The sequence below is a fragment of the Schistocerca americana genome, unplaced genomic scaffold (assembly GCF_021461395.2).
Source record: "Schistocerca americana isolate TAMUIC-IGC-003095 unplaced genomic scaffold, iqSchAmer2.1 HiC_scaffold_147, whole genome shotgun sequence".
Classification (NCBI taxonomy): Eukaryota; Metazoa; Arthropoda; class Insecta; order Orthoptera; family Acrididae; genus Schistocerca; species Schistocerca americana.
The window spans coordinates 152,139-169,405 of record NW_025725554.1 but is presented as its reverse complement, the minus strand read 5'-3'; the positions used below and the strand labels follow the sequence as shown (position 1 = coordinate 169,405).

Here is a 17,267-nt window from a genome sequence, read left to right as displayed (position 1 = left end):
AGCAGTGTCTGGAACGACGAACAATTAGCAACAGGTGTTTTATTTAGAATTACTCTCAGATGTGATTGAGGCGAATGTCGCAGATAAAGCATTTTCCAAAGCGGTACAGCGTAGGGTGGGAGGCGGCAGTCTGACTATATTTTTTACATGTGTTTTTCAAATATCACAGAGCCTCTCGCGAGCGTCGTCGTCGTCGTCGTCGTCGTCGACGCCGCCGCTTCTGCAGAAGTAGCAAATCGCCATCGTAGCAAATGCGGCGAGGGACGCCCTGCCTTCGATTTCGAATGCACAAAGTGTGTGGTCTTGATTCCCAATCTCTACTTGGTCGGTCTCGTAAAGGCTTGCATGTAACGAATGGGTGGGAAGCAGCAAGAGGCAGCGGCTGTGTAGAACGAAAACACAATTCCTCAGCGGTATGAGCGTTTCGAGATGACACGAATGTAAGGAATACTTGGCGGCCAGTGACCGTGTGGCCTAATGGATAAGGCGTCGGACTTCGGATCCGAAGATTGCAGGTTCGAATCCTGTCACGGTCGTGTTTTTCCAATTCTGCAAAAGAAACACACCGTTTTAGTGTAGCTATTGAGCAGTACGAAATCGTCTGAATGTTGCTGTTGTCCATTTCCTGCTTGGAGATGCACTTGAGCTTGATACACACACAGCCAGAACGGTGTTATCTAGCGAAATGGTCGGCTGAGTGCCGTCACCGCGAGTTTTGGCTGGCATTTGCGCATCTAAGACAGCGTCGGAAAGTAACCCGTTCGGCTTCTGAGTCAAATCAAATATGTGTGTTAATTTTGACACCACTAGCGCTGCAGGTTTTCATGCAATTCCTGTACCTCTCAGAAATGATTATGAAATAAAACTGAAGTACGTGACGTGTGTGACGCTAGGAAAACATTAGGCAGCATGGAGAGATTCTGTATGGGACCACCCCACCGAAACGAGAACTGTGTGTCGTGCGACCCGACACGTAGTCACCGACGCAGCCCGGCTAGCTCAGTCGGTAGAGCATGAGACTCTTAATCTCAGGGTCGTGGGTTCGAGCCCCACGCTGGGCGGAACGTGATTTTGTTCCGCTGCAGATGTAAATTACCGTTTCTCTGATCAATGTGACGTAATGGAAATAGCAACTTAAAACTTTGCCTACGTCTCCATCAGTCGCAAGGAAGTGTATCTGAAGGTGAAGGTGATTTCGTAGACATGTGTCAAAGACATGTTCTGAAATGTAAGTGGTGTTGGTTGGAGAGCACATCGGTTACGTGTGAGATGTGTAGCCAAGCAGTAATGGTGCGCCATAGCTGCAAATATTAGTCGGTAATATGAAGTGTTGTCAGCTTAAGCCTGATGATCCAGACGAGCGTAAGCACGAAGTACGCAAAACTACCGCTAGGCCGCGCCTCTTTAGCTCAGTGGCAGAGCACTGGTCTAGTAAACCAGGGGTCGTGAGTTCGATCCTCACAGGAGGCAAACGAATTTTCGAAATCAGTTGCGCGTCGTGGCCGTATAGCAAGCAGTGTCTGGAACGACGAACAATTAGCAACAGGTGTTTTATTTAGAATTACTCTCAGATGTGATTGAGGCGAATGTCGCAGATAAAGCATTTTCCAAAGCGGTACAGCGTAGGGTGGGAGGCGGCAGTCTGACTATATTTTTTACATGTGTTTTTCAAATATCACAGAGCCTCTCGCGAGCGTCGTCGTCGTCGTCGTCGTCGTCGACGCCGCCGCTTCTGCAGAAGTAGCAAATCGCCATCGTAGCAAATGCGGCGAGGGACGCCCTGCCTTCGATTTCGAATGCACAAAGTGTGTGGTCTTGATTCCCAATCTCTACTTGGTCGGTCTCGTAAAGGCTTGCATGTAACGAATGGGTGGGAAGCAGCAAGAGGCAGCGGCTGTGTAGAACGAAAACACAATTCCTCAGCGGTATGAGCGTTTCGAGATGACACGAATGTAAGGAATACTTGGCGGCCAGTGACCGTGTGGCCTAATGGATAAGGCGTCGGACTTCGGATCCGAAGATTGCAGGTTCGAATCCTGTCACGGTCGTGTTTTTCCAATTCTGCAAAAGAAACACACCGTTTTAGTGTAGCTATTGAGCAGTACGAAATCGTCTGAATGTTGCTGTTGTCCATTTCCTGCTTGGAGATGCACTTGAGCTTGATACACACACAGCCAGAACGGTGTTATCTAGCGAAATGGTCGGCTGAGTGCCGTCACCGCGAGTTTTGGCTGGCATTTGCGCATCTAAGACAGCGTCGGAAAGTAACCCGTTCGGCTTCTGAGTCAAATCAAATATGTGTGTTAATTTTGACACCACTAGCGCTGCAGGTTTTCATGCAATTCCTGTACCTCTCAGAAATGATTATGAAATAAAACTGAAGTACGTGACGTGTGTGACGCTAGGAAAACATTAGGCAGCATGGAGAGATTCTGTATGGGACCACCCCACCGAAACGAGAACTGTGTGTCGTGCGACCCGACACGTAGTCACCGACGCAGCCCGGCTAGCTCAGTCGGTAGAGCATGAGACTCTTAATCCCAAGGTCGTGGGTTCGAGCCCCACGCTGGGCGGAACGTGATTTTGTTCCGCTGCAGATGTAAATTACCGTTTCTCTGATCAATGTGACGTAATGGAAATAGCAACTTAAAACTTTGCCTACGTCTCCATCAGTCGCAAGGAAGTGTATCTGAAGGTGAAGGTGATTTCGTAGACATGTGTCAAAGACATGTTCTGAAATGTAAGTGGTGTTGGTTGGAGAGCACATCGGTTACGTGTGAGATGTGTAGCCAAGCAGTAATGGTGCGCCATAGCTGCAAATATTAGTCGGTAATATGAAGTGTTGTCAGCTTAAGCCTGATGATCCAGACGAGCGTAAGCACGAAGTACGCAAAACTACCGCTAGGCCGCGCCTCTTTAGCTCAGTGGCAGAGCACTGGTCTAGTAAACCAGGGGTCGTGAGTTCGATCCTCACAGGAGGCAAACGAATTTTCGAAATCAGTTGCGCGTCGTGGCCGTATAGCAAGCAGTGTCTGGAACGACGAACAATTAGCAACAGGTGTTTTATTTAGAATTACTCTCAGATGTGATTGAGGCGAATGTCGCAGATAAAGCATTTTCCAAAGCGGTACAGCGTAGGGTGGGAGGCGGCAGTCTGAATTATATTTTTTAGATGTGTTTTTCAAATATCACAGAGCCTCTCGCGAGCGTCGTCGTCGTCGTCGTCGACGCCGCCGCTTCTGCAGAAGTAGCAAATCGCCATCGTAGCAAATGCGGCGAGGGACGCCCTGCCTTCGATTTCGAATGCACAAAGTGTGTGGTCTTGATTCCCAATCTCTACTTGGTCGGTCTCGTAAAGGCTTGCATGTAACGAATGGGTGGGAAGCAGCAAGAGGCAGCGGCTGTGTAGAACGAAAACACAATTCCTCAGCGGTATGAGCGTTTCGAGATGACACGAATGTAAGGAATACTTGGCGACCAGTGACCGTGTGGCCTAATGGATAAGGCGTCGGACTTCGGATCCGAAGATTGCAGGTTCGAATCCTGTCACGGTCGTGTTTTTCCAATTCTGCAAAAGAAACACACCGTTTTAGTGTAGCTATTGAGCAGTACGAAATCGTCTGAATGTTGCTGTTGTCCATTTCCTGCTTGGAGATGCACTTGAGCTTGATACACACACAGCCAGAACGGTGTTATCTAGCGAAATGGTCGGCTGAGTGCCGTCACCGCGAGTTTTGGCTGGCATTTGCGCATCTAAGACAGCGTCGGAAAGTAACCCGTTCGGCTTCTGAGTCAAATCAAATATGTGTGTTAATTTTGACACCACTAGCGCTGCAGGTTTTCATGCAATTCCTGTACCTCTCAGAAATGATTATGAAATAAAACTGAAGTACGTGACGTGTGTGACGCTAGGAAAACATTAGGCAGCATGGAGAGATTCTGTATGGGACCACCCCACCGAAACGAGAACTGTGTGTCGTGCGACCCGACACGTAGTCACCGACGCAGCCCGGCTAGCTCAGTCGGTAGAGCATCAGACTCTTAATCTCAGGGTCGTGGGTTCGAGCCCCACGCTGGGCGGAACGTAATTTTGTTCCGCTGCAGATGTAAATTACCGTTTCTCTGATCAATGTGACGTAATGGAAATAGCAACTTAAAACTTTGCCTACGTCTCCATCAGTCGCAAGGAAGTGTATCTGAAGGTGAAGGTGATTTCGTAGACATGTGTCAAAGACATGTTCTGAAATGTAAGTGGTGTTGGTTGGAGAGCACATCGGTTACGTGTGAGATGTGTAGCCAAGCAGTAATGGTGCGCCATAGCTGCAAATATTAGTCGGTAATATGAAGTGTTGTCAGCTTAAGCCTGATGATCCAGACGAGCGTAAGCACGAAGTACGCAAAACTACCGCTAGGCCGCGCCTCTTTAGCTCAGTGGCAGAGCACTGGTCTAGTAAACCAGGGGTCGTGAGTTCGATCCTCACAGGAGGCAAACGAATTTTCGAAATCAGTTGCGCGTCGTGGCCGTATAGCAAGCAGTGTCTGGAACGACGAACAATTAGCAACAGGTGTTTTATTTAGAATTACTCTCAGATGTGATTGAGGCGAATGTCGCAGATAAAGCATTTTCCAAAGCGGTACAGCGTAGGGTGGGAGGCGGCAGTCTGACTATATTTTTTACATGTGTTTTTCAAATATCACAGAGCCTCTCGCGAGCGTCGTCGTCGTCGTCGTCGTCGTCGACGCCGCCGCTTCTGCAGAAGTAGCAAATCGCCATCGTAGCAAATGCGGCGAGGGACGCCCTGCCTTCGATTTCGAATGCACAAAGTGTGTGGTCTTGATTCCCAATCTCTACTTGGTCGGTCTCGTAAAGGCTTGCATGTAACGAATGGGTGGGAAGCAGCAAGAGGCAGCGGCTGTGTAGAACGAAAACACAATTCCTCAGCGGTATGAGCGTTTCGAGATGACACGAATGTAAGGAATACTTGGCGGCCAGTGACCGTGTGGCCTAATGGATAAGGCGTCGGACTTCGGATCCGAAGATTGCAGGTTCGAATCCTGTCACGGTCGTGTTTTTCCAATTCTGCAAAAGAAACACACCGTTTTAGTGTAGCTATTGAGCAGTACGAAATCGTCTGAATGTTGCTGTTGTCCATTTCCTGCTTGGAGATGCACTTGAGCTTGATACACACACAGCCAGAACGGTGTTATCTAGCGAAATGGTCGGCTGAGTGCCGTCACCGCGAGTTTTGGCTGGCATTTGCGCATCTAAGACAGCGTCGGAAAGTAACCCGTTCGGCTTCTGAGTCAAATCAAATATGTGTGTTAATTTTGACACCACTAGCGCTGCAGGTTTTCATGCAATTCCTGTACCTCTCAGAAATGATTATGAAATAAAACTGAAGTACGTGACGTGTGTGACGCTAGGAAAACATTAGGCAGCATGGAGAGATTCTGTATGGGACCACCCCACCGAAACGAGAACTGTGTGTCGTGCGACCCGACACGTAGTCACCGACGCAGCCCGGCTAGCTCAGTCGGTAGAGCATGAGACTCTTAATCTCAGGGTCGTGGGTTCGAGCCCCACGCTGGGCGGAACGTGATTTTGTTCCGCTGCAGATGTAAATTACCGTTTCTCTGATCAATGTGACGTAATGGAAATAGCAACTTAAAACTTTGCCTACGTCTCCATCAGTCGCAAGGAAGTGTATCTGAAGGTGAAGGTGATTTCGTAGACATGTGTCAAAGACATGTTCTGAAATGTAAGTGGTGTTGGTTGGAGAGCACATCGGTTACGTGTGAGATGTGTAGCCAAGCAGTAATGGTGCGCCATAGCTGCAAATATTAGTCGGTAATATGAAGTGTTGTCAGCTTAAGCCTGATGATCCAGACGAGCGTAAGCACGAAGTACGCAAAACTACCGCTAGGCCGCGCCTCTTTAGCTCAGTGGCAGAGCACTGGTCTAGTAAACCAGGGGTCGTGAGTTCGATCCTCACAGGAGGCAAACGAATTTTCGAAATCAGTTGCGCGTCGTGGCCGTATAGCAAGCAGTGTCTGGAACGACGAACAATTAGCAACAGGTGTTTTATTTAGAATTACTCTCAGATGTGATTGAGGCGAATGTCGCAGATAAAGCATTTTCCAAAGCGGTACAGCGTAGGGTGGGAGGCGGCAGTCTGACTATATTTTTTACATGTGTTTTTCAAATATCACAGAGCCTCTCGCGAGCGTCGTCGTCGTCGTCGTCGTCGTCGTCGACGCCGCCGCTTCTGCAGAAGTAGCAAATCGCCATCGTAGCAAATGCGGCGAGGGACGCCCTGCCTTCGATTTCGAATGCACAAAGTGTGTGGTCTTGATTCCCAATCTCTACTTGGTCGGTCTCGTAAAGGCTTGCATGTAACGAATGGGTGGGAAGCAGCAAGAGGCAGCGGCTGTGTAGAACGAAAACACAATTCCTCAGCGGTATGAGCGTTTCGAGATGACACGAATGTAAGGAATACTTGGCGGCCAGTGACCGTGTGGCCTAATGGATAAGGCGTCGGGCTTCGGATCCGAAGATTGCAGGTTCGAATCCTGTCACGGTCGTGTTTTTCCAATTCTGCAAAAGAAACACACCGTTTTAGTGTAGCTATTGAGCAGTACGAAATCGTCTGAATGTTGCTGTTGTCCATTTCCTGCTTGGAGATGCACTTGAGCTTGATACACACACAGCCAGAACGGTGTTATCTAGCGAAATGGTCGGCTGAGTGCCGTCACCGCGAGTTTTGGCTGGCATTTGCGCATCTAAGACAGCGTCGGAAAGTAACCCGTTCGGCTTCTGAGTCAAATCAAATATGTGTGTTAATTTTGACACCACTAGCGCTGCAGGTTTTCATGCAATTCCTGTACCTCTCAGAAATGATTATGAAATAAAACTGAAGTACGTGACGTGTGTGACGCTAGGAAAACATTAGGCAGCATGGAGAGATTCTGTATGGGACCACCCCACCGAAACGAGAACTGTGTGTCGTGCGACCCGACACGTAGTCACCGACGCAGCCCGGCTAGCTCAGTCGGTAGAGCATGAGACTCTTAATCCCAAGGTCGTGGGTTCGAGCCCCACGCTGGGCGGAACGTGATTTTGTTCCGCTGCAGATGTAAATTACCGTTTCTCTGATCAATGTGACGTAATGGAAATAGCAACTTAAAACTTTGCCTACGTCTCCATCAGTCGCAAGGAAGTGTATCTGAAGGTGAAGGTGATTTCGTAGACATGTGTCAAAGACATGTTCTGAAATGTAAGTGGTGTTGGTTGGAGAGCACATCGGTTACGTGTGAGATGTGTAGCCAAGCAGTAATGGTGCGCCATAGCTGCAAATATTAGTCGGTAATATGAAGTGTTGTCAGCTTAAGCCTGATGATCCAGACGAGCGTAAGCACGAAGTACGCAAAACTACCGCTAGGCCGCGCCTCTTTAGCTCAGTGGCAGAGCACTGGTCTAGTAAACCAGGGGTCGTGAGTTCGATCCTCACAGGAGGCAAACGAATTTTCGAAATCAGTTGCGCGTCGTGGCCGTATAGCAAGCAGTGTCTGGAACGACGAACAATTAGCAACAGGTGTTTTATTTAGAATTACTCTCAGATGTGATTGAGGCGAATGTCGCAGATAAAGCATTTTCCAAAGCGGTACAGCGTAGGGTGGGAGGCGGCAGTCTGAATTATATTTTTTACATGTGTTTTTCAAATATCACAGAGCCTCTCGCGAGCGTCGTCGTCGTCGACGCCGCCGCTTCTGCAGAAGTAGCAAATCGCCATCGTAGCAAATGCGGCGAGGGACGCCCTGCCTTCGATTTCGAATGCACAAAGTGTGTGGTCTTGATTCCCAATCTCTACTTGGTCGGTCTCGTAAAGGCTTGCATGTAACGAATGGGTGGGAAGCAGCAAGAGGCAGCGGCTGTGTAGAACGAAAACACAATTCCTCAGCGGTATGAGCGTTTCGAGATGACACGAATGTAAGGAATACTTGGCGGCCAGTGACCGTGTGGCCTAATGGATAAGGCGTCGGACTTCGGATCCGAAGATTGCAGGTTCGAATCCTGTCACGGTCGTGTTTTTCCAATTCTGCAAAAGAAACACACCGTTTTAGTGTAGCTATTGAGCAGTACGAAATCGTCTGAATGTTGCTGTTGTCCATTTCCTGCTTGGAGATGCACTTGAGCTTGATACACACACAGCCAGAACGGTGTTATCTAGCGAAATGGTCGGCTGAGTGCCGTCACCGCGAGTTTTGGCTGGCATTTGCGCATCTAAGACAGCGTCGGAAAGTAACCCGTTCGGCTTCTGAGTCAAATCAAATATGTGTGTTAATTTTGACACCACTAGCGCTGCAGGTTTTCATGCAATTCCTGTACCTCTCAGAAATGATTATGAAATAAAACTGAAGTACGTGACGTGTGTGACGCTAGGAAAACATTAGGCAGCATGGAGAGATTCTGTATGGGACCACCCCACCGAAACGAGAACTGTGTGTCGTGCGACCCGACACGTAGTCACCGACGCAGCCCGGCTAGCTCAGTCGGTAGAGCATGAGACTCTTAATCTCAGGGTCGTGGGTTCGAGCCCCACGCTGGGCGGAACGTGATTTTGTTCCGCTGCAGATGTAAATTACCGTTTCTCTGATCAATGTGACGTAATGGAAATAGCAACTTAAAACTTTGCCTACGTCTCCATCAGTCGCAAGGAAGTGTATCTGAAGGTGAAGGTGATTTCGTAGACATGTGTCAAAGACATGTTCTGAAATGTAAGTGGTGTTGGTTGGAGAGCACATCGGTTACGTGTGAGATGTGTAGCCAAGCAGTAATGGTGCGCCATAGCTGCAAATATTAGTCGGTAATATGAAGTGTTGTCAGCTTAAGCCTGATGATCCAGACGAGCGTAAGCACGAAGTACGCAAAACTACCGCTAGGCCGCGCCTCTTTAGCTCAGTGGCAGAGCACTGGTCTAGTAAACCAGGGGTCGTGAGTTCGATCCTCACAGGAGGCAAACGAATTTTCGAAATCAGTTGCGCGTCGTGGCCGTATAGCAAGCAGTGTCTGGAACGACGAACAATTAGCAACAGGTGTTTTATTTAGAATTACTCTCAGATGTGATTGAGGCGAATGTCGCAGATAAAGCATTTTCCAAAGCGGTACAGCGTAGGGTGGGAGGCGGCAGTCTGAATTATATTTTTTACATGTGTTTTTCAAATATCACAGAGCCTCTCGCGAGCGTCGTCGTCGTCGTCGACGCCGCCGCTTCTGCAGAAGTAGCAAATCGCCATCGTAGCAAATGCGGCGAGGGACGCCCTGCCTTCGATTTCGAATGCACAAAGTGTGTGGTCTTGATTCCCAATCTCTACTTGGTCGGTCTCGTAAAGGCTTGCATGTAACGAATGGGTGGGAAGCAGCAAGAGGCAGCGGCTGTGTAGAACGAAAACACAATTCCTCAGCGGTATGAGCGTTTCGAGATGACACGAATGTAAGGAATACTTGGCGGCCAGTGACCGTGTGGCCTAATGGATAAGGCGTCGGACTTCGGATCCGAAGATTGCAGGTTCGAATCCTGTCACGGTCGTGTTTTTCCAATTCTGCAAAAGAAACACACCGTTTTAGTGTAGCTATTGAGCAGTACGAAATCGTCTGAATGTTGCTGTTGTCCATTTCCTGCTTGGAGATGCACTTGAGCTTGATACACACACAGCCAGAACGGTGTTATCTAGCGAAATGGTCGGCTGAGTGCCGTCACCGCGAGTTTTGGCTGGCATTTGCGCATCTAAGACAGCGTCGGAAAGTAACCCGTTCGGCTTCTGAGTCAAATCAAATATGTGTGTTAATTTTGACACCACTAGCGCTGCAGGTTTTCATGCAATTCCTGTACCTCTCAGAAATGATTATGAAATAAAACTGAAGTACGTGACGTGTGTGACGCTAGGAAAACATTAGGCAGCATGGAGAGATTCTGTATGGGACCACCCCACCGAAACGAGAACTGTGTGTCGTGCGACCCGACACGTAGTCACCGACGCAGCCCGGCTAGCTCAGTCGGTAGAGCATGAGACTCTTAATCTCAGGGTCGTGGGTTCGAGCCCCACGCTGGGCGGAACGTGATTTTGTTCCGCTGCAGATGTAAATTACCGTTTCTCTGATCAATGTGACGTAATGGAAATAGCAACTTAAAACTTTGCCTACGTCTCCATCAGTCGCAAGGAAGTGTATCTGAAGGTGAAGGTGATTTCGTAGACATGTGTCAAAGACATGTTCTGAAATGTAAGTGGTGTTGGTTGGAGAGCACATCGGTTACGTGTGAGATGTGTAGCCAAGCAGTAATGGTGCGCCATAGCTGCAAATATTAGTCGGTAATATGAAGTGTTGTCAGCTTAAGCCTGATGATCCAGACGAGCGTAAGCACGAAGTACGCAAAACTACCGCTAGGCCGCGCCTCTTTAGCTCAGTGGCAGAGCACTGGTCTAGTAAACCAGGGGTCGTGAGTTCGATCCTCACAGGAGGCAAACGAATTTTCGAAATCAGTTGCGCGTCGTGGCCGTATAGCAAGCAGTGTCTGGAACGACGAACAATTAGCAACAGGTGTTTTATTTAGAATTACTCTCAGATGTGATTGAGGCGAATGTCGCAGATAAAGCATTTTCCAAAGCGGTACAGCGTAGGGTGGGAGGCGGCAGTCTGAATTATATTTTTTACATGTGTTTTTCAAATATCACAGAGCCTCTCGCGAGCGTCGTCGTCGTCGTCGACGCCGCCGCTTCTGCAGAAGTAGCAAATCGCCATCGTAGCAAATGCGGCGAGGGACGCCCTGCCTTCGATTTCGAATGCACAAAGTGTGTGGTCTTGATTCCCAATCTCTACTTGGTCGGTCTCGTAAAGGCTTGCATGTAACGAATGGGTGGGAAGCAGCAAGAGGCAGCGGCTGTGTAGAACGAAAACACAATTCCTCAGCGGTATGAGCGTTTCGAGATGACACGAATGTAAGGAATACTTGGCGGCCAGTGACCGTGTGGCCTAATGGATAAGGCGTCGGACTTCGGATCCGAAGATTGCAGGTTCGAATCCTGTCACGGTCGTGTTTTTCCAATTCTGCAAAAGAAACACACCGTTTTAGTGTAGCTATTGAGCAGTACGAAATCGTCTGAATGTTGCTGTTGTCCATTTCCTGCTTGGAGATGCACTTGAGCTTGATACACACACAGCCAGAACAGTGTTATCTAGCGAAATGGTCGGCTGAGTGCCGTCACCGCGAGTTTTGGCTGGCATTTGCGCATCTAAGACAGCGTCGGAAAGTAACCCGTTCGGCTTCTGAGTCAAATCAAATATGTGTGTTAATTTTGACACCACTAGCGCTGCAGGTTTTCATGCAATTCCTGTACCTCTCAGAAATGATTATGAAATAAAACTGAAGTACGTGACGTGTGTGACGCTAGGAAAACATTAGGCAGCATGGAGAGATTCTGTATGGGACCACCCCACCGAAACGAGAACTGTGTGTCGTGCGACCCGACACGTAGTCACCGACGCAGCCCGGCTAGCTCAGTCGGTAGAGCATGAGACTCTTAATCTCAGGGTCGTGGGTTCGAGCCCCACGCTGGGCGGAACGTAATTTTGTTCCGCTGCAGATGTAAATTACCGTTTCTCTGATCAATGTGACGTAATGGAAATAGCAACTTAAAACTTTGCCTACGTCTCCATCAGTCGCAAGGAAGTGTATCTGAAGGTGAAGGTGATTTCGTAGACATGTGTCAAAGACATGTTCTGAAATGTAAGTGGTGTTGGTTGGAGAGCACATCGGTTACGTGTGAGATGTGTAGCCAAGCAGTAATGGTGCGCCATAGCTGCAAATATTAGTCGGTAATATGAAGTGTTGTCAGCTTAAGCCTGATGATCCAGACGAGCGTAAGCACGAAGTACGCAAAACTACCGCTAGGCCGCGCCTCTTTAGCTCAGTGGCAGAGCACTGGTCTAGTAAACCAGGGGTCGTGAGTTCGATCCTCACAGGAGGCAAACGTATTTTCGAAATCAGTTGCGCGTCGTGGCCGTATAGCAAGCAGTGTCTGGAACGACGAACAATTAGCAACAGGTGTTTTATTTAGAATTACTCTCAGATGTGATTGAGGCGAATGTCGCAGATAAAGCATTTTCCAAAGCGGTACAGCGTAGGGTGGGAGGCGGCAGTCTGAATTATATTTTTTACATGTGTTTTTCAAATATCACAGAGCCTCTCGCGAGCGTCGTCGTCGTCGTCGTCGACGCCGCCGCTTCTGCAGAAGTAGCAAATCGCCATCGTAGCAAATGCGGCGAGGGACGCCCTGCCTTCGATTTCGAATGCACAAAGTGTGTGGTCTTGATTCCCAATCTCTACTTGGTCGGTCTCGTAAAGGCTTGCATGTAACGAATGGGTGGGAAGCAGCAAGAGGCAGCGGCTGTGTAGAACGAAAACACAATTCCTCAGCGGTATGAGCGTTTCGAGATGACACGAATGTAAGGAATACTTGGCGGCCAGTGACCGTGTGGCCTAATGGATAAGGCGTCGGACTTCGGATCCGAAGATTGCAGGTTCGAATCCTGTCACGGTCGTGTTTTTCCAATTCTGCAAAAGAAACACACCGTTTTAGTGTAGCTATTGAGCAGTACGAAATCGTCTGAATGTTGCTGTTGTCCATTTCCTGCTTGGAGATGCACTTGAGCTTGATACACACACAGCCAGAACGGTGTTATCTAGCGAAATGGTCGGCTGAGTGCCGTCACCGCGAGTTTTGGCTGGCATTTGCGCATCTAAGACAGCGTCGGAAAGTAACCCGTTCGGCTTCTGAGTCAAATCAAATATGTGTGTTAATTTTGACACCACTAGCGCTGCAGGTTTTCATGCAATTCCTGTACCTCTCAGAAATGATTATGAAATAAAACTGAAGTACGTGACGTGTGTGACGCTAGGAAAACATTAGGCAGCATGGAGAGATTCTGTATGGGACCACCCCACCGAAACGAGAACTGTGTGTCGTGCGACCCGACACGTAGTCACCGACGCAGCCCGGCTAGCTCAGTCGGTAGAGCATGAGACTCTTAATCTCAGGGTCGTGGGTTCGAGCCCCACGCTGGGCGGAACGTAATTTTGTTCCGCTGCAGATGTAAATTACCGTTTCTCTGATCAATGTGACGTAATGGAAATAGCAACTTAAAACTTTGCCTACGTCTCCATCAGTCGCAAGGAAGTGTATCTGAAGGTGAAGGTGATTTCGTAGACATGTGTCAAAGACATGTTCTGAAATGTAAGTGGTGTTGGTTGGAGAGCACATCGGTTACGTGTGAGATGTGTAGCCAAGCAGTAATGGTGCGCCATAGCTGCAAATATTAGTCGGTAATATGAAGTGTTGTCAGCTTAAGCCTGATGATCCAGACGAGCGTAAGCACGAAGTACGCAAAACTACCGCTAGGCCGCGCCTCTTTAGCTCAGTGGCAGAGCACTGGTCTAGTAAACCAGGGGTCGTGAGTTCGATCCTCACAGGAGGCAAACGAATTTTCGAAATCAGTTGCGCGTCGTGGCCGTATAGCAAGCAGTGTCTGGAACGACGAACAATTAGCAACAGGTGTTTTATTTAGAATTACTCTCAGATGTGATTGAGGCGAATGTCGCAGATAAAGCATTTTCCAAAGCGGTACAGCGTAGGGTGGGAGGCGGCAGTCTGAATTATATTTTTTACATGTGTTTTTCAAATATCACAGAGCCTCTCGCGAGCGTCGTCGTCGTCGTCGTCGACGCCGCCGCTTCTGCAGAAGTAGCAAATCGCCATCGTAGCAAATGCGGCGAGGGACGCCCTGCCTTCGATTTCGAATGCACAAAGTGTGTGGTCTTGATTCCCAATCTCTACTTGGTCGGTCTCGTAAAGGCTTGCATGTAACGAATGGGTGGGAAGCAGCAAGAGGCAGCGGCTGTGTAGAACGAAAACACAATTCCTCAGCGGTATGAGCGTTTCGAGATGACACGAATGTAAGGAATACTTGGCGGCCAGTGACCGTGTGGCCTAATGGATAAGGCGTCGGACTTCGGATCCGAAGATTGCAGGTTCGAATCCTGTCACGGTCGTGTTTTTCCAATTCTGCAAAAGAAACACACCGTTTTAGTGTAGCTATTGAGCAGTACGAAATCGTCTGAATGTTGCTGTTGTCCATTTCCTGCTTGGAGATGCACTTGAGCTTGATACACACACAGCCAGAACGGTGTTATCTAGCGAAATGGTCGGCTGAGTGCCGTCACCGCGAGTTTTGGCTGGCATTTGCGCATCTAAGACAGCGTCGGAAAGTAACCCGTTCGGCTTCTGAGTCAAATCAAATATGTGTGTTAATTTTGACACCACTAGCGCTGCAGGTTTTCATGCAATTCCTGTACCTCTCAGAAATGATTATGAAATAAAACTGAAGTACGTGACGTGTGTGACGCTAGGAAAACATTAGGCAGCATGGAGAGATTCTGTATGGGACCACCCCACCGAAACGAGAACTGTGTGTCGTGCGACCCGACACGTAGTCACCGACGCAGCCCGGCTAGCTCAGTCGGTAGAGCATGAGACTCTTAATCTCAGGGTCGTGGGTTCGAGCCCCACGCTGGGCGGAACGTAATTTTGTTCCGCTGCAGATGTAAATTACCGTTTCTCTGATCAATGTGACGTAATGGAAATAGCAACTTAAAACTTTGCCTACGTCTCCATCAGTCGCAAGGAAGTGTATCTGAAGGTGAAGGTGATTTCGTAGACATGTGTCAAAGACATGTTCTGAAATGTAAGTGGTGTTGGTTGGAGAGCACATCGGTTACGTGTGAGATGTGTAGCCAAGCAGTAATGGTGCGCCATAGCTGCAAATATTAGTCGGTAATATGAAGTGTTGTCAGCTTAAGCCTGATGATCCAGACGAGCGTAAGCACGAAGTACGCAAAACTACCGCTAGGCCGCGCCTCTTTAGCTCAGTGGCAGAGCACTGGTCTAGTAAACCAGGGGTCGTGAGTTCGATCCTCACAGGAGGCAAACGAATTTTCGAAATCAGTTGCGCGTCGTGGCCGTATAGCAAGCAGTGTCTGGAACGACGAACAATTAGCAACAGGTGTTTTATTTAGAATTACTCTCAGATGTGATTGAGGCGAATGTCGCAGATAAAGCATTTTCCAAAGCGGTACAGCGTAGGGTGGGAGGCGGCAGTCTGAATTATATTTTTTACATGTGTTTTTCAAATATCACAGAGCCTCTCGCGAGCGTCGTCGTCGTCGTCGTCGTCGTCGTCGACGCCGCCGCTTCTGCAGAAGTAGCAAATCGCCATCGTAGCAAATGCGGCGAGGGACGCCCTGCCTTCGATTTCGAATGCACAAAGTGTGTGGTCTTGATTCCCAATCTCTACTTGGTCGGTCTCGTAAAGGCTTGCATGTAACGAATGGGTGGGAAGCAGCAAGAGGCAGCGGCTGTGTAGAACGAAAACACAATTCCTCAGCGGTATGAGCGTTTCGAGATGACACGAATGTAAGGAATACTTGGCGGCCAGTGACCATGTGGCCTAATGGATAAGGCGTCGGACTTCGGATCCGAAGATTGCAGGTTCGAATCCTGTCACGGTCGTGTTTTTCCAATTCTGCAAAAGAAACACACCGTTTTAGTGTAGCTATTGAGCAGTACGAAATCGTCTGAATGTTGCTGTTGTCCATTTCCTGCTTGGAGATGCACTTGAGCTTGATACACACACAGCCAGAACGGTGTTATCTAGCGAAATGGTCGGCTGAGTGCCGTCACCGCGAGTTTTGGCTGGCATTTGCGCATCTAAGACAGCGTCGGAAAGTAACCCGTTCGGCTTCTGAGTCAAATCAAATATGTGTGTTAATTTTGACACCACTAGCGCTGCAGGTTTTCATGCAATTCCTGTACCTCTCAGAAATGATTATGAAATAAAACTGAAGTACGTGACGTGTGTGACGCTAGGAAAACATTAGGCAGCATGGAGAGATTCTGTATGGGACCACCCCACCGAAACGAGAACTGTGTGTCGTGCGACCCGACACGTAGTCACCGACGCAGCCCGGCTAGCTCAGTCGGTAGAGCATGAGACTCTTATTCTCAGGGACGTGGGTTCGAGCCCCACGCTGGGCGGAACGTAATTTTGTTCCGCTGCAGATGTAAATTACCGTTTCTCTGATCAATGTGACGTAATGGAAATAGCAACTTAAAACTTTGCCTACGTCTCCATCAGTCGCAAGGAAGTGTATCTGAAGGTGAAGGTGATTTCGTAGACATGTGTCAAAGACATGTTCTGAAATGTAAGTGGTGTTGGTTGGAGAGCACATCGGTTACGTGTGAGATGTGTAGCCAAGCAGTAATGGTGCGCCATAGCTGCAAATATTAGTCGGTAATATGAAGTGTTGTCAGCTTAAGCCTGATGATCCAGACGAGCGTAAGCACGAAGTACGCAAAACTACCGCTAGGCCGCGCCTCTTTAGCTCAGTGGCAGAGCACTGGTCTAGTAAACCAGGGGTCGTGAGTTCGATCCTCACAGGAGGCAAACGAATTTCCGAAATCAGTTGCGCGTCGTGGCCGTATAGCAAGCAGTGTCTGGAACGACGAACAATTAGCAACAGGTGTTTTATTTAGAATTACTCTCAGATGTGATTGAGGCGAATGTCGCAGATAAAGCATTTTCCAAAGCGGTACAGCGTAGGGTGGGAGGCGGCAGTCTGAATTATATTTTTTACATGTGTTTTTCAAATATCACAGAGCCTCTCGCGAGCGTCGTCGTCGTCGTCGTCGACGCCGCCGCTTCTGCAGAAGTAGCAAATCGCCATCGTAGCAAATGCGGCGAGGGACGCCCTGCCTTCGATTTCGAATGCACAAAGTGTGTGGTCTTGATTCCCAATCTCTACTTGGTCGGTCTCGTAAAGGCTTGCATGTAACGAATGGGTGGGAAGCAGCAAGAGGCAGCGGCTGTGTAGAACGAAAACACAATTCCTCAGCGGTATGAGCGTTTCGAGATGACACGAATGTAAGGAATACTTGGCGGCCAGTGACCGTGTGGCCTAATGGATAAGGCGTCGGACTTCGGATCCGAAGATTGCAGGTTCGAATCCTGTCACGGTCGTGTTTTTCCAATTCTGCAAAAGAAACACACCGTTTTAGTGTAGCTATTGAGCAGTACGAAATCGTCTGAATGTTGCTGTTGTCCATTTCCTGCTTGGAGATGCACTTGAGCTTGATACACACACAGCCAGAACGGTGTT

The 17,267-nt window shown here is 48.7% G+C and overlaps 34 non-coding genes across 34 annotated transcripts; all 34 read left to right on the top strand.

Moving 5' to 3' along the window:
• Positions 1 to 463: 463 nt before the first annotated feature.
• Positions 464 to 536, top strand: Trnar-ucg. The gene has a single exon. It is a non-coding gene; the product is annotated as a tRNA-Arg (tRNA).
• A 452-nt stretch (positions 537 to 988) lies between these two features.
• Positions 989 to 1,061, top strand: Trnak-cuu. The gene has a single exon. It is a non-coding gene; the product is annotated as a tRNA-Lys (tRNA).
• A 337-nt stretch (positions 1,062 to 1,398) lies between these two features.
• On the top strand, positions 1,399 to 1,470 carry Trnat-agu. The gene has a single exon. It is a non-coding gene; the product is annotated as a tRNA-Thr (tRNA).
• A 505-nt stretch (positions 1,471 to 1,975) lies between these two features.
• On the top strand, positions 1,976 to 2,048 carry Trnar-ucg. Its single transcript has one exon. It is a non-coding gene; the product is annotated as a tRNA-Arg (tRNA).
• A 452-nt stretch (positions 2,049 to 2,500) lies between these two features.
• Trnak-cuu lies at positions 2,501 to 2,573 on the top strand. The gene has a single exon. It is a non-coding gene; the product is annotated as a tRNA-Lys (tRNA).
• A 337-nt stretch (positions 2,574 to 2,910) lies between these two features.
• Positions 2,911 to 2,982, top strand: Trnat-agu. The gene has a single exon. It is a non-coding gene; the product is annotated as a tRNA-Thr (tRNA).
• Positions 2,983 to 3,482: 500 nt separating this feature from the next.
• On the top strand, positions 3,483 to 3,555 carry Trnar-ucg. The gene has a single exon. It is a non-coding gene; the product is annotated as a tRNA-Arg (tRNA).
• Positions 3,556 to 4,007: 452 nt separating this feature from the next.
• Trnak-cuu lies at positions 4,008 to 4,080 on the top strand. Its single transcript has one exon. It is a non-coding gene; the product is annotated as a tRNA-Lys (tRNA).
• Positions 4,081 to 4,417: 337 nt separating this feature from the next.
• On the top strand, positions 4,418 to 4,489 carry Trnat-agu. The gene has a single exon. It is a non-coding gene; the product is annotated as a tRNA-Thr (tRNA).
• Positions 4,490 to 4,994: 505 nt separating this feature from the next.
• On the top strand, positions 4,995 to 5,067 carry Trnar-ucg. Its single transcript has one exon. It is a non-coding gene; the product is annotated as a tRNA-Arg (tRNA).
• A 452-nt stretch (positions 5,068 to 5,519) lies between these two features.
• Trnak-cuu lies at positions 5,520 to 5,592 on the top strand. Its single transcript has one exon. It is a non-coding gene; the product is annotated as a tRNA-Lys (tRNA).
• A 337-nt stretch (positions 5,593 to 5,929) lies between these two features.
• On the top strand, positions 5,930 to 6,001 carry Trnat-agu. The gene has a single exon. It is a non-coding gene; the product is annotated as a tRNA-Thr (tRNA).
• Positions 6,002 to 6,509: 508 nt separating this feature from the next.
• On the top strand, positions 6,510 to 6,582 carry Trnar-ucg. The gene has a single exon. It is a non-coding gene; the product is annotated as a tRNA-Arg (tRNA).
• A 452-nt stretch (positions 6,583 to 7,034) lies between these two features.
• Positions 7,035 to 7,107, top strand: Trnak-cuu. The gene has a single exon. It is a non-coding gene; the product is annotated as a tRNA-Lys (tRNA).
• A 337-nt stretch (positions 7,108 to 7,444) lies between these two features.
• Trnat-agu lies at positions 7,445 to 7,516 on the top strand. Its single transcript has one exon. It is a non-coding gene; the product is annotated as a tRNA-Thr (tRNA).
• Positions 7,517 to 8,010: 494 nt separating this feature from the next.
• Positions 8,011 to 8,083, top strand: Trnar-ucg. The gene has a single exon. It is a non-coding gene; the product is annotated as a tRNA-Arg (tRNA).
• A 452-nt stretch (positions 8,084 to 8,535) lies between these two features.
• Positions 8,536 to 8,608, top strand: Trnak-cuu. Its single transcript has one exon. It is a non-coding gene; the product is annotated as a tRNA-Lys (tRNA).
• A 337-nt stretch (positions 8,609 to 8,945) lies between these two features.
• Positions 8,946 to 9,017, top strand: Trnat-agu. The gene has a single exon. It is a non-coding gene; the product is annotated as a tRNA-Thr (tRNA).
• A 497-nt stretch (positions 9,018 to 9,514) lies between these two features.
• On the top strand, positions 9,515 to 9,587 carry Trnar-ucg. Its single transcript has one exon. It is a non-coding gene; the product is annotated as a tRNA-Arg (tRNA).
• A 452-nt stretch (positions 9,588 to 10,039) lies between these two features.
• Positions 10,040 to 10,112, top strand: Trnak-cuu. The gene has a single exon. It is a non-coding gene; the product is annotated as a tRNA-Lys (tRNA).
• Positions 10,113 to 10,449: 337 nt separating this feature from the next.
• Positions 10,450 to 10,521, top strand: Trnat-agu. The gene has a single exon. It is a non-coding gene; the product is annotated as a tRNA-Thr (tRNA).
• Positions 10,522 to 11,018: 497 nt separating this feature from the next.
• On the top strand, positions 11,019 to 11,091 carry Trnar-ucg. The gene has a single exon. It is a non-coding gene; the product is annotated as a tRNA-Arg (tRNA).
• A 452-nt stretch (positions 11,092 to 11,543) lies between these two features.
• Positions 11,544 to 11,616, top strand: Trnak-cuu. The gene has a single exon. It is a non-coding gene; the product is annotated as a tRNA-Lys (tRNA).
• Positions 11,617 to 11,953: 337 nt separating this feature from the next.
• Positions 11,954 to 12,025, top strand: Trnat-agu. Its single transcript has one exon. It is a non-coding gene; the product is annotated as a tRNA-Thr (tRNA).
• A 500-nt stretch (positions 12,026 to 12,525) lies between these two features.
• On the top strand, positions 12,526 to 12,598 carry Trnar-ucg. The gene has a single exon. It is a non-coding gene; the product is annotated as a tRNA-Arg (tRNA).
• A 452-nt stretch (positions 12,599 to 13,050) lies between these two features.
• Trnak-cuu lies at positions 13,051 to 13,123 on the top strand. Its single transcript has one exon. It is a non-coding gene; the product is annotated as a tRNA-Lys (tRNA).
• A 337-nt stretch (positions 13,124 to 13,460) lies between these two features.
• Positions 13,461 to 13,532, top strand: Trnat-agu. The gene has a single exon. It is a non-coding gene; the product is annotated as a tRNA-Thr (tRNA).
• A 500-nt stretch (positions 13,533 to 14,032) lies between these two features.
• Trnar-ucg lies at positions 14,033 to 14,105 on the top strand. The gene has a single exon. It is a non-coding gene; the product is annotated as a tRNA-Arg (tRNA).
• A 452-nt stretch (positions 14,106 to 14,557) lies between these two features.
• Positions 14,558 to 14,630, top strand: Trnak-cuu. The gene has a single exon. It is a non-coding gene; the product is annotated as a tRNA-Lys (tRNA).
• A 337-nt stretch (positions 14,631 to 14,967) lies between these two features.
• On the top strand, positions 14,968 to 15,039 carry Trnat-agu. The gene has a single exon. It is a non-coding gene; the product is annotated as a tRNA-Thr (tRNA).
• Positions 15,040 to 15,548: 509 nt separating this feature from the next.
• Positions 15,549 to 15,621, top strand: Trnar-ucg. Its single transcript has one exon. It is a non-coding gene; the product is annotated as a tRNA-Arg (tRNA).
• Positions 15,622 to 16,073: 452 nt separating this feature from the next.
• Trnak-cuu lies at positions 16,074 to 16,146 on the top strand. The gene has a single exon. It is a non-coding gene; the product is annotated as a tRNA-Lys (tRNA).
• Positions 16,147 to 16,483: 337 nt separating this feature from the next.
• Positions 16,484 to 16,555, top strand: Trnat-agu. Its single transcript has one exon. It is a non-coding gene; the product is annotated as a tRNA-Thr (tRNA).
• A 500-nt stretch (positions 16,556 to 17,055) lies between these two features.
• Trnar-ucg lies at positions 17,056 to 17,128 on the top strand. Its single transcript has one exon. It is a non-coding gene; the product is annotated as a tRNA-Arg (tRNA).
• The last annotated feature ends 139 nt before the right edge of the window (positions 17,129 to 17,267 follow it).